Consider the following 13,698-nt stretch of genomic DNA (forward strand, 5'->3'; position numbering starts at 1 on the left):
AAATTGGAAGTTGCATTGTGCTAAAGACCTAGTACAGATTTACGGAGGGCTGAAAGCAGTTAGATCATGTTCTTTTCATGGTGCGATTAGAATCAAATCGATTTCCCTACAGCCTTCAGCATTCAGATGGCAATTTTAACAAAGCTCGGGGGCTAGACAAGGGACAAAACGACTGAACTGAATGTTAATTACACTCTGCAGCCTTATTTTCTTTTGATTTGGAGCTGACTGGCAACTAAATTAACAAAAGTGTGACCATAACTGCTGCCCTATTTTCATTTAAAAGGAGAGCAGACTCTAAAAGGCTATCTTTACAAAGAAACAAGTGAGGTCTACTGATGATTGTTAAAGGGCACTGTCTTAAAAAACATAATAATAACAATAACCCCCAAAATCCTCCGTTCCCAGTTGATGTGATAAATTAGTCACTGGCACATCCACCTTCTGATAATTCCCTGACTTGGGCTTTTTAAAAAGAAGCTGGGATAAAAATGCAGTGCCGTGATGGCTCAGGGATAGGAGTGAGCTAATTTTGAATCATGTGACCGCAGCCCAGCACATGCTTGGGTGTCTTTCCCCACACCCCCTTGGGCATGAAAGTAGAGAGAAACTCCTGTTTGGAAATCCAGGTGTTAAGGTTTTGCTGGGAGATTTGTTGCCCAGCCGTTTCTTTCACTCAGACGTTGTTGTTGTTTCTCCTTGACTTGTTAAGGTTCGTTTACAGCGCTTGTACTTTGCAGTAATAACAGCAAGATGCTTTCTCATCCCTTCCCCTCACCCCTCTCTGCCTTGTAAGGAAGCTGCAGCTGCGCTAAGTTGTATTTGATCCTTGTCATTGCGCCATCCTTTTGCACCTGCAGCTCTGCCGGGCTCATCTTAACACCTGGCACCATGAATTATCCTCTCTTTATTCATAGGCAGGAGCAAATCCCATTTAGAGCCGAAGCAGTATATATTCTGGCAGTCAAATGACCATAAATGTCAGAATGTATTTCTCCAATGTAAATATAACTGAATAATTCTCTCCCAAACGCTGTGAAACTTTGCAGCACAGGGCGGCCTTTAATACCAGAGTGCATAATCTTGAGAGCTGTGCAGGACAGCTTGCAGGATTCTCTCTGAAGTGTCAAGGATGGACAGCATGGGCAGTAAAACTTTGCTTTAGAATCCTAAATGCTGGCTTTGCTCAGCACACAAAGCGCAGATTTCGGAACCTCTGCTGGAGCAGTTTGCTGTAACTTGGGTGACGTTCATTTGAGCAGTTCACTGTTACTTTAGTAGTATTTGTTTGTGCACTTTACTGTAACTTCCTCCATTGGGTTTTCAGTCTAAAATCTGGGTAGAAATGCCACAAAAATCAGTCTTTTGTCTAAAGCAGGGCATAGTTGTACTTGACCTACAGTGCTGCAAAACAGCCTCGAGGTTTGTCGGTTTACATGCTGACCTTAGGAGAGGTGCATTTAGACCACGGATACTGAGAGAGCAATCTTGCTTTCCTACTTAGCTGGCTTCAAGATTTCTGTGGTTTTGAAGTTGTAACTGCTGTTAAGAATCAGAAACTAAGCTTTATTTTTGTGTGTTCAGAAGTGGTTGCAGGCAGCTCTTTGGGTGCCATAAAAAGTCGCTTCTGTCCCAGTTACTGTTTAATACCGGCGAAGTTTTGCCAGCGCTTCAGACCACCCTGTACTCAGTCACTGTCCTGTACCTCTCTCCTTTTCAACACAAAAGCAGCTGCAAAACAAAGTTTTTCTAAAGGCAGTCAAGAGTAAAATTCTTTCTCATTTGTCTTCCAGACACGAAGATCGATTGAGAAGTTATTAGAATGGGAAAACAATAGGTTATACCACAAGGTGAGTGCCGCGGGGAGCAGCTTCGTACTGTTGGAGTTTGAATTGCACAGTATGGAAACAGATGCTTTTGTTGAACGAAAAATATGAAAGGTGGACAAATGGCTCAGTCTGGGTGCTGCAATAAAATACAGCTCATTTTTCTTCCTTTGCTTCCCTCCTCGTCTAGCTGTGCTTGCATTGGAGACTAAGCAAAAGGAAATGTGAAACGAATAACATGATGGAATATGTAAGTTAAAGGGCTGTTTTGTGAGTTTCTCTATTAAATGATCATTTATTTTGCTTCTGATCTTATTCTTTTCCGTGATTATTAATCAGCAAAGGTGTCAGGAGCTTAATCAGCCTGAGTGCAAGGATTTTCTACGGTTCACAGATGCATGGTTTGATGCGCGGGGCTGATTTATAAAGTTATGAATGAGTTGAAAACAAGGCTTCACTGTGCTCTGAAAAATAATAAATTAATTGCCAAGATAAAATAGCTCCAACATGTGCTGATGGAGTGTGAAATTTTGGATGCTGTATAAAGAATAAGCACAACTTTGGTTACGCAGCAAGTCAGATATGGCTGGTTTATATAATGCTAATCGAGTCCCCAAGTATGGAAGGAGACCTTTCAGCTGAGCTGTTGGAGCTTAAGAAACCTTTAGCCTTTTTAGATTTTAACTGCCCCTTACCTCAACTGTCTTGAAAGTATCTTTATCTCCAATTGCTGCCAGCAAAAGATTGTTGTTTTGTTTCAAGTCAGTTTCTGGAGTCTTAAACTTCAGTCTTTGGCTAAGCCCTTCTTCAAAACACAGAGTGAGAAGTTACGTGCAGTTTGAAATGAAGAATGCCCAGCGTGGGATTTGTTTGCTGGGTTTGCAGCCTCCTTGCTCTCTTTATTTCCAGACATCTTGGAGGTGCATAGAATGGGCTGAAATGAAGCTGCCAAAACTGAAGTAAACATTAGAATTTGGATCATTTCTCTTAATGCTCTGGGAAGTAGGCAGCAGTTAAAATAGAGATTAGCTTTTGAGAAAGATCTACTGCATTAGTTCCAACTTATCTGTCATCTTTTACTACGTGGCACTTTGTCTGTTCTTTGAAACAACAAAGCTATCATGCATATAACAATCTCAGAAGTGATTAAATAGTTGGAAGTGATATTAAAGGAATCTCTTTTAGTCTTGCCCTTTTTCTGTTCCTGCTGTCTGTTCTTTGAAACAACAAAGCTAGCAGGCACATAACAATTTCAGAAGTGATTAAATAGTTGGAAGTGATATTAAAGGAATCTTTTAGTCTTCCCCTTTTTTTTTTTTCTGTTTTTACATTAGATCTTATTTTTGAATCTTGAAAATGCCCTTTTTTTTCTTGCAGCTCACTGAATGAGCAGGCTTTTTCCTAAGGTTTGTTCTACAAAATCACTTATGTTTTAGGTGGGTGAAATGCGACTGAGAAATGGAGCAAAGCAAATTTCAGGCAGTAGATTTGAGCTTTCCCTGAAAATGAAGGGAGTTTCATTTCACTGAAAATTCTGCTTTCCCACAGAAAACATTGTCCCACCCAGTGGTTTGCAGATTCATTTGGAGAAAAATAAACCACCAAACCCATTCAGTGCTAGTTTTATACAGCAACAGATGAACATGCCTTCTATTACATACAATTTCACATCATTTGACCTATTTACATTAGCAATAGGTAAGCAGGGGCTTGGAATTTTATAGGATAAAGACCAAAGATTGTTATTTTCAGGTTGTGAAACACCTGATGCATTATCTCTGGATACATTTAATGAGAACACCTTACAAGAGCTCTGTACTCTCCTTTTCAGTGCTATTTGCTATTCTCTTTAAAACTGTCTTTAATGTTATGTTCATTATTGAGTTGTAAATAATAAATGCTTACTCTTCTCCCCCCCCCCCCCCCCCAACCAAGTGATTTAAATAGTGTCTTCTACCCCAAACTTGGTGCTTGGCTAACCTGAGGTTCTAAATCCACTCTTTGTAGATGCTAAATTAAATAGGTAAATTAAAGACAAGATAGTCTTAGGCCTTTGGCATAAACACAGTGTGCCAGCTTTACTTCTTGCTCTCTTTGAAACCTTGCCTGAGTATAGAATCATAGAATGGTCTGGGTTGGAAGGGAGCTCCAAAGCTCATCCAGTCCAACCCCCTCTGCAGTCAGCAGGGACATCCCCAGCTAGATCAGGTTGCTCAGAGCCCTTTCCACCTGGAATATCTCCACCTGGATATTCACCTTGAATATCTCCAGGGATGGGCCCCAACTACTTCCCTGGGCAACCTGTTCTGGTGTTCCACCACCCTCATGGTAAAGATCCTGTTCCTAAGGCCCAATCTAATATCAGAATCTCTGGTACTTCAAGTATGCAGTTAGTGACCACTGGCAGTGACTTTGAGCAGCTTGCATCACTTCTGAAAATTAAGTTACTTCTGAATGCCTCGAAAAAGAAACTTCAGACACCTGTGTTTGAGACTCATTATGTCCCAAAGTGTTTGCCATAGGAATAAAATGGCAGGCTTGCCACTTTTCTGATGCTCAGTAGAAATGTTTAAGTAGCCAAGTGATGTTCTCCTTTACAGTCCAAATGTTTAACTTCTTGGGAGGACAAGCTCCCCTTACAAGTAAAACCCTTAGTTGTACTGCCAGATGCATTTGTGTGTTGCAAATACAATCATCCTGCTGTGTTCTGACTGCCTCTCTGAAGGGAGAAGATGCACAGTGAACATTCTCTTCAACTTTTTAATTGGAAGCAGGATGAACCCTTGGGTTGTGTTCTGGAGTGTGCCTGTAGCATGTATAGATGTGAGTTAGGCCCAGAAGAATAATCATGCAAGAGGATTAGTTCAGTTTCTGGTTAGCTGCTGTCACGTTCGTTAGCTGTGGGAACTTTGCAAAGGGTGAGCCTCATTCCTGAGCAGCTTTTGAGCTACAAAAGTTATTTAGATTCTTATTTGAAGTGAAAGTAATTTGGAAGTGAAGGGTGACAGATAACTCAGGGCAGGTTTTGAGCTATGAAAATGATTCAGATTCCTATATGAATTGAAATAAAATTTGAAATTAGGGGATTGCAGACAATTGTATGCCAGATTTGAGCTCTAAAAATCCTTTAGATTCTTATTTTAAGTGAAAATGATTTTGACATGAAGGGTGAGAGACAATTCTGTGCCACAAAAATGGTTTAGATTTTCAGTAAGTGAAAACAACTTGGAGATGAAGGCTGACAGACATTCCTGTGCAGCTTTTGAGCTACAAAAAAATGACTCAGATTCCCATCTTTAGTGAAAACAAGTTGGAAATGAAGGGTGACAGAAGTGTCTGTGCCGGTTTTGAGCTCTGAAAACGATCCAGATGCCTGTATCAATTGAAGTCAAATTTGAAATTAGGGGTTGCAGACAATTCTATGCAAGTTTTGAGCTCTAACAATTCTTCAGGCTCTTGTTTTAAGTGAAAATACTTTTGCAGTGAAGGGTGACAGAAATTTCTGTGCAGGTTTTGAGCCTCCAAGAATGACTTAGATTCCCATGTTTAAGGAAAACAATTTGGGAATGAAGGGTGACAGAAATGTCTGTGCCAGGTTTGAGCTATGAAAACGATTTAGACTCCTATATTGAGTGAAAGTAGTTTGGAAATAGATGGTGACAGACATTTCTGTGCAAGGTTTGAACCATAAAGGTGATTTAATTTCCTGTATTAAGTGAAAATGATTGTGGACTGAAGGGTGACAGACACTCCTCTGCAGGTTTTGAGCTACAAAAACTATGTAGATTCTTATTTTAAATGAAAGTAATTTGGCAGTGAAGGGTTGCAGAAATTTCTGTGCCAGCTTTGAGCTATAAAAATGATTTTAGATTCTTGTTTTAAGTGAAAACAATTTGGGACTGAAGGGTGGCAGACATTTTTCTGCAGGTTTTGAGCTATGAAAATGGTTTAGATTCCTATGTGAAGTGAAAATAGTTTGGAAATAGATGGTGATCGGCATTCCTATGCAAGGTTTGAACCACAAAGATGACTTAGTTTCCTATATTGAGTGAAAACAGTTGTGGACTAAAGGGTGACAGACACTCCTCTGCAGGTTTTGGGCTACAAACATTTTTTAGATTCTTATTTTAAGTGGAAGTAATTTGGAAATGAAGGGTGAAAGAAATTTCTGTGCCAGCTTTGAGCTATGAAAATGATTTAGACTCCTATATCGGTTAGGCCGCACCTCGAGTCCTGTGTCCAGTTCTGGGCCCCTCAGTTTAGGAAGGAGGTTGACTTGCTGGAACGAGTCCAGAGAAGGGCAACAAAGTTGGTGAGGGGTTTGGAACGCAGCCCTGTGAGGAAAGACTGAGGGAGCTGGGGTTGCTTAGCCTGGAGAAGAGGAGACTCAGGGGTGACCTTATCACTCTCTACAACTACCTGAAGGGAGGTTGTAGACAGGTGGATGTTGGTCTCTTCTCCCAGGCAGCCAGCACCAGAACAAGAGGACACAGTCTCAGGCTGTGCCAGGGGAGGTTTAGGTTGGATGTTAGGAAGAAGTTCTATACAGAGAGAGTGATTGCCCATTGGAATGTGCTACCTGGGGGGGTGGAGGTTTTCAGGGGGAGACTTAATGGGGTGCTTGGTGCCATGGGTTAGCTGTTTAGGTGGGTTGGATTGGTTGAGGGGTTGGACGCGATGATCTTGAAGGTCTCTTCCAACCTGGTTTATTCTGTTCTATATTGAGTGAAAATAGTGTGGAAATAGATGGTGATAGACATTTCTGTGCAAGGTTTGAACCACAAAGATGGTTTATTTTCCTGTATTAAGTGAAAATAATTGTGGAATAAAGGGTGACAGGCACTCCTGTGCAAGTTTTGAGCTACAGAAATGACTTAGATTCTCCCATATTTAGTGGAAACAACTTGGCAATGAAGGGGTGGCAGAAATTTCTGTGCAAGTTTCGAGCTGTAAAGATGATTTAGATTCCTCTGTTAAGTGAATTCATGTTGGGACTGAAGGGAGTGGCATGTGAAATTGAAACTTGCCTCTGCACACAGCACCTCCTAGTTTCAAACTGTATTGTTTCAAATGAGTGCATTTGCCTGGAATTTTGCTTCTGTCTGTTGTGCTAGAGAAGAGGGTTGCTGCTATCACCCCTGTAACAGCTGTGCCTCTGTTGTGTTTTGTTTGTTTCCCTTTTATACAGGTCATCCTTATAGAATTTTTACCAAAGACACCGATTTTTCGACCAGATTAGCATTTGATTTATTTATAGAGACTGACTTTCAAGTATGTTGTCTTTCCAATGGTGCCTTGCTTGGTGCTCTCCTGGTGGTAACATAAGCATTGGTTCTACAGAATCTTGTGGTGTTTTCATGCTTTTGTTTGTTTGTGTGGGGGGGGGGGGGAGGAGGGGGGTTGGGGCTGGGGAGGGGGGTGGATTTGAATTTGTTGTTTGTTCATTATTTTATTCTTTTTTGTTTTAAATAGCATGTTCTAAGTGCATTTGGTCAAACCCTACAAAGCATTTTCACACAGATGTTAACTTCTGCTTAAGTTATTGTTACTTTTTACTCCTTCTGTTCATGTATCTTGATTATTGTTTTTTCCCCCCCACCCTCAAGTCTTTTCTGATGTGTGTACATATCTCTGACTATAAATACACAGCTGAAAATGGTCTACAAGTGAGCAGGTATTTTTTTCTAACCCCCCCCTCCAAAGTGACACAATTGATTGACTGTACCTTGTCTTACTTCCTCACCCATTTCCATGCTGAAAGACCTTCTGAGATCTTCCTAAGCTGCACGTCAGGGGCTAGGCGAGTAGAAATACCTCTGGTTCTTTGGGATACTGAACTACTACCAACAGAGGAAGGAGATCAACTTCACCTGGAAACTCTGCTTTCTGTTTTTTTTGGCAACCCCAATGTCATTGCATTGGTTAAAAAAAGTAATCTCTGTGCTTCTCATGAAGATGTCCTGTCAGCTGGTCCTGAAAGTGGTCTGATTTGAAGGTGGAAAGAAAAGCAACACAACAGAGCACCAAAATAAGAGTTCTTTTACTCAGCCTGGGAGAATTGCATGCATCTGGTTAGTAGAACTTTAAGGTTAAATTATATCAGCATTGGAGTTTCTAATGTAGCTGTTTTAATTCAGGCTAATGCCATGTCTCAGCTTTATTCCTGCTGTTTACCAGATCCTGTCCACAGGAGTGCAGAAGGACTTGTTTTACTAAAACTTCTGGTCCAAGAGGACCTTTCAGGTTTCTTTTGTTTGTTTTGTGTTGTGTTTTGTGTTGTTTCAAAGCCACAGAAGAAATAAAGAGTTACAGAAGAAAGGTGGAACGGTGCAGTTCCAGGTGCAAATGCCCTGCATTAGAACTAAAGCAGGCCACCCTGGGCAGCAGTGGGAGGTTAAATGTGGCAGAGGATTATTTATTGCACACTTGCTCCTGCTCATTTGGGTTTACAAAGCTTATTTTCTGCACAAATGTTTCAAAGTCTCTTTTTTGTTTTCAACTGGAGCTGTGATGGGTCAGGCCAGTTGTATTTTGTTTCTTCTGCTTCTACTTTAGTTGTACATATCTTCATCCCCAGGTGTCTGTCTGGTTTTAATTGCAGCTCAGTCACACTTCAGACGTTTGCTGCATCATCTGCACTTGCTGTCCATGAACACTGATGTAAGTTAAGGATATGTTCCCTGTACAGTTGTGGTAGCAAGCAATAATGTGAATATATGACACAAATCCCACCAGATATACTCTGCTAAGTATTTGTATGAATGAAAAGTTGATACCACTACAAGAGTAGTCTTCTCTTTCTTTCTCTTTTTGTTCATCTTTTACAGACAAGTTTTATTTCAAGGTGATATATTACAGGTACCTTGATGCTGTGAACTATTTTTCTATGTCTGAAATATTTATTCTCTGTAAGATAGCCTCTAGCTGAGCATTGTATTCCTAAACTGTTGATGCTGGGAGCACTCCACAGAGCTTTTAGGTTTTCTTAAATCTAAGCCTTCTGTATCTGTTTCCACAACTCATCCTCTGCTCAGCTTCTGTCTGTGGATTCCTGCTGCTCATTTTGCCAAGAGCTCAGCTACATTTTTCATGCAAGCCTGCAAGTGGGTCTGACTGGATGGAGTATGACTCTCTTTTTCAATGAACAAATAGCAGTTTTGTGCTGCCTCAGTCTTCTGGGGCCTGTAGCAGTTTCTTTGCAAAGTAGCTGGTTATATTTTTTTAAATGATCAATTTCAGCCTCTTCTTTAGTACAAATCTGGGTCTGCAGCATTCCTGCTCTCACCCAGAAGTGTTAGTTGTAATCTCAGACCAGTTTTAGCCTGAGAGGATGGCCAGAAGCCTAACACTGATAATCACAGAAAGTTAGGAGCTGGAAGGGACCTTGAAGATCATCCAGTCCGACCCCCTGCCGGAGCAGGATCACCCCCAGGGCAAGTCACACAGGGACACATCCAGGTAGGTTTTGAATGTCTCCAGAGAAGGAGACTTCACAGCCTCCCTGGGCAGCCTGCTCCAGGGCTCTGCCACCTTGACAGTGAAAAAGTTTTTTCCTGGTGTTCACATGGAACCTCCTATAATGGCTGAGGTGCAGGTTGGAATTGGACAGAAGTGGAAACTGGTTGTAAATACTGATGACCAGAAGTATGTGTTGATTTTCTTCAACTGTCAGTTTTCAACTTAAAATACTGACTCATGCAAGACCTAGATTTTATTCTCACAGTTCTCAGTTGACTGTGTAGGTAGGTTTGTGTTATGGATGCAGGTTTCCACTGGTAGCTCATCAGTGTAGGGGGATAGGTTGGATATAGAATCACAGAATGGTCTGGGTTGGAAGGGACCTCTGAAGGTCATCTAGTCCAACCCCCCCTGCAGTAAGCAGGGGCATCCTGCTTGTGATAAGTTCCTAGCAGCACTTCATTTGGTGTGAGCTGTTTGTCTTTAGGTTTACCACCCAAATCTTTCCATACTACCTTCGGTGTCACCACAGCTTCCTGGCCAGCAGCACCCAAACCTACCTACAGGAAAGCTAAGCAAGCACAATGAAACCAGAGCAGTGAGTAGTGTGGCTTACAGGTTTACAAAGAGTATCTCCTTAGCAAAGCTTCCACAGAGGTAGTAGTGCTGGTTAAGCTCTTGACTACCTCTCAGGTGCATCTGGAGTCACCTACTTGGTTAGGAGGCATTTCTGCAGTATTTCCACTGACTTTCTCTCTAGGAATTGTAGGATAGTGCTCCAGAGCAGAGCTCTGAGCAAATCCCCAAGTAAGGAGGGCCAGACTAACTGCTTCTTAGAGCATTTATGGTGTTCTATTGAAACAAGCTCTCTGGGAAAATGCAAGCAGGAAACTTTAGAAGCAGCATCTCTGTATCTCAGTATCTGTGAGTTTTGCCCTGAAGTCTTCCTTCCTCTCTTGATGAGGTACACTCACCTAGCAAGAGTGCTATCAAGCATTTTCAGACAATCCCTTTTGAGTCATTAATTGCAGTGACAGAAATTGAACATGGCAGGAACTTTAATCAACTGTTTAATCCCTGCAGCAGTCATCAGGGTTTGCCTTTGATGTTTCTAAAATGCTAAATGTGTTTAGTTTGTGTGCCAGTGAGAAGACCTAAAACCTTTTTTTCCTGTGCCCAGGTAGCAAAGAATAAAGTTCCAAGAGTTTGGAGCAGGACAGAAGCAATAGTAGGATGTAGCCTGCTCTTAAAAAAAATACATATTATATTATACAAACCCTGTTAATCTTCTTACAGTTCAGCAATTCCTGCTAACAACCCTAGCTGTGTATTTCCAGTTCCCTGAATGGTGAGAGTTAAGTACCACTTGATGTTCAGCATTGAACAAATGATGCTAATTATGCCTGTTGCACCTTTAGCCTGAGAAATTGATGGTAAAGGTATCAAAGACCTCCTAGGAAAGCTAATTATTATTTTTAGATCTAGTGGCCTTCTGCTGGTCAATAAGGATTTAATTCATACTGGAGTGCAGGGAAAATAAATGATTTTTAGTGTTTCAGTGCTAGGTAACAAGGAGTAAGATATGAAGGAGAGAAAAAACCTTTCTGTCTGAGTCCTGCATCCTGTAGTGCTCCTGTGTCGCTAAACAGCTATGATTTGAAGTCACACTGGGACTGGCAAACTTCACCACAAATGAAAATGGTGATGGTGATGGTTTATTGAAAGTACTTTTCCTGAGCTATCACAAACAAAGTGTTTTGTGTAACCTGTCTATGCAAATCCAAAGCTGCCCTCAGCACTCAAAACCCAGGAGCCCGTAAAAGCTTTTCCAGGATACTGAGATGCAAATCATCCCCTCCTGGATCTATTTGTTGAATGATAGGTGGAGGGTGTTTTTTTTTTGGTACATCTCAAGACCATGTTGTTTAAATGCAATAATCTCTCTCTGAGATACAAATTACTGAAAAGTAGTTATTTTTTTCTCCCCTTCCCTAAAAGTCATTCATTAGCCCTAAAGATTTTAGGGCATAGCTTTAAAATGCAATCTGTGACTGTTCAGGAGCCAGAAGGCGAAGAAAAAGAACTTCTCTTTATCCCTTTCCCTCCAAACCCCCCTCCCCAAAGTCTTAATTTTAAATTGGTCCCCTTGTTTTGGGAGCCCCAGCTTATGGTTTTTGAGCAGCTGGCAACGATGCAAATTGTCCACCATAAAAAAAACAAACCACCCCCACCCCACCAAAACAAAACCCCGTTTGAATTCTGAACAATTTAAAGAGATCACTTTAATTGAAGAGGCAAAAGATTTGCTGGGCAAAGAAAATCCCTGGGTCTTTTTAAGTCCTCCCAGCGCTGCTGATGAGTAATTAAAAGAAGGATCCTGATGAGCCTCCATTAGGTCAAAATCCAGATGATTTTTATGCAAAGGAAATGCTCAATTAGAGAGGTCTCAGAGCCCCGACTGGCTGGGATGCGTGTAGTAGCAACTTATTAAGGGTAAGTGGTGCTGGCTGGTTTTGTATCCCTGCCTCAAATCGTTTGTGTTGCTCTTCAGCAGCCTTGCTTACGAGAAGAAAGCATTTTAGAAATAATAAAATCAAATCTGGTATTCATCACTGCTAATTTGCTGTGCTGCTTCTCCCCCAAGAGCCACCTTGCATTGCCATCACAGACAGCTGAGCCTGCGGTCGTTCCGATGCCTTTGATAGCCATATTGTAGGTAGATCTATTAACTTCTCAGGGATCAATAAGAACATGGGAGTTCATGAGCTGAATGCCTGTCTGCATGGAGGCTTTACTTTGCAAGCAGCACCCTAGAAAACTCTCTGATTGTAATATGCATGACCAATATGAATGTGCCCAATGTACAGCTACGAGAGCTCGCTTTACCCCGTGGTCTTAGGCTGCTGAATGTCAAAAAGTATGTTGGATATAAGGACAAATTAAACTCTTTTGCTGCTGTGCACAGAGTGATTTCTTTCCAATGGTGCTACCTTCTTAATTCTATGTCAAGTTCTCTCTGGAGGCTGGGTGGTTCAGGGGATGCAGTGTTGGTGTGTCTAGCCCCACCACATGACCTCTGGGCAAGACATCTCATCTAAACTGTGTTTTGCCTGCATGGAAGATGTCCCTTCAAATTCTCCAGCTTAATGTAGCTCATCAGTACTGAACTGAGATTTATCTTCTGGAAAGAAAAATGCAGAAATGCTTGGCTCCTCAGAGTGCAACAGCCCTTTAGGGAAGGTTTAGTGAGGCAAAAGATGAAACATAGGAGAGGCAACACACAAAAGATGGAATTTTGGGGGTTTGGGGTTGGAATTCTCTGAGTGCGACGGAAAATTAGCTTTCAAATGAAGGAAATGGTGTTGAATAGGGAAAGTTTAAGTAGAAGCTAGCAATCCATTTCAGTCTTAATGACACTTGCTACAATTCACAACCCTGCTATTCATGCATTTAGGTTATACTCTAATGGACAGTTCTGCCATTGTGCAGATTTTGAGGGTAAGCTTCCTTCTGAACTCAGCATCTCCTGGTTTGAAATGTCCACACCAAAAGCGAGTCTCTGAGGAGAGCTGTGCAGCGGGTACAGAGCAGCCCTTTGCTAAGCTGGGGCCTGTGCTGCACAGCTCATTGTGTCCAAAGGAAATCCTTCACTTCTCCAGACAGCTCCTGTCAAGGGACAGTATATTTAAGGCCTGGGGGGAAGGATCCAGTTAGGATTATTTCAGTCCAGGTGAGAGAGACCCTTGTAGTTCCTTGCAGCTTTTGTGGAGGAGGGAACCATTGACACATGCTCACTTTTGGAGGGCAGAGAGTGTGTTTTACAACTTTTATTGAGACATGCTTTTGTTTGCCCCCCCCCCCCCCCCCCTCATTTTTAACTTCCATCAGTAAAAATTACTGGACTTGGTATTAAGTTTACCAATTTTTTTCTCCCCTCTTACTGTGTTTTAAGTTTGTGAATCCATATTTTTTTTCTAAGTCACTCTTTAGAAGTGTTCCCAAAAGTCAGATCTGATGCAATGGAACTGACAGATATATTTGTAGTGGCTCTGTTTAATTTCATTGTACCACTCTTCAATCTTTATCCCTCATCCTTCTATGCTTGCAGCAGGCTTCCTAACTCCTGTAGCTGCTTGTTAATACTGTCAAGGAGCAGTTGGTCCAGCCAGATAAGAAGGAATGCAGAGTAGTTCCTGACTTGAGCAGCTGTTACTCAGGTTCTTGTGTCTGTAAAAAAGACTTCTGGAGTATGGCAATCAGAACACAAAGCTTAGTTCCAAGCATCAGTTTCCATGAGGACAAACCAACCAAAACCCAGTGCCTAAATGTCGTGTGCTAAACTAGTCCTCTGTAATTCACTTTGCTTTAGGGTAATTTGCAGAGGCTTGCACTGAGTTGTGTGTGCTTAGGGAAA

The 13,698-nt window shown here is 41.6% G+C and overlaps 1 long non-coding RNA gene across 1 annotated transcript; it reads left to right on the plus strand.

Annotated features, from left to right (window-relative positions):
• Nucleotides 1-1,772: 1,772 nt before the first annotated feature.
• Nucleotides 1,773-7,201, plus strand: LOC137461658 (uncharacterized). The gene is made up of 3 exons (XR_010993450.1): nt 1,773-1,850; nt 2,017-2,076; nt 7,015-7,201. It is a non-coding gene; the product is annotated as an uncharacterized lncRNA (long non-coding RNA).
• The last annotated feature ends 6,497 nt before the right edge of the window (nt 7,202-13,698 follow it).

The sequence above is a fragment of the Melanerpes formicivorus genome, unplaced genomic scaffold, assembly GCF_026170545.1.
Source record: "Melanerpes formicivorus ecotype bairdi unplaced genomic scaffold, bMelFor1.0.p_v2 SCAF_2795, whole genome shotgun sequence".
NCBI lineage: Eukaryota > Metazoa > Chordata > Aves > Piciformes > Picidae > Melanerpes > Melanerpes formicivorus.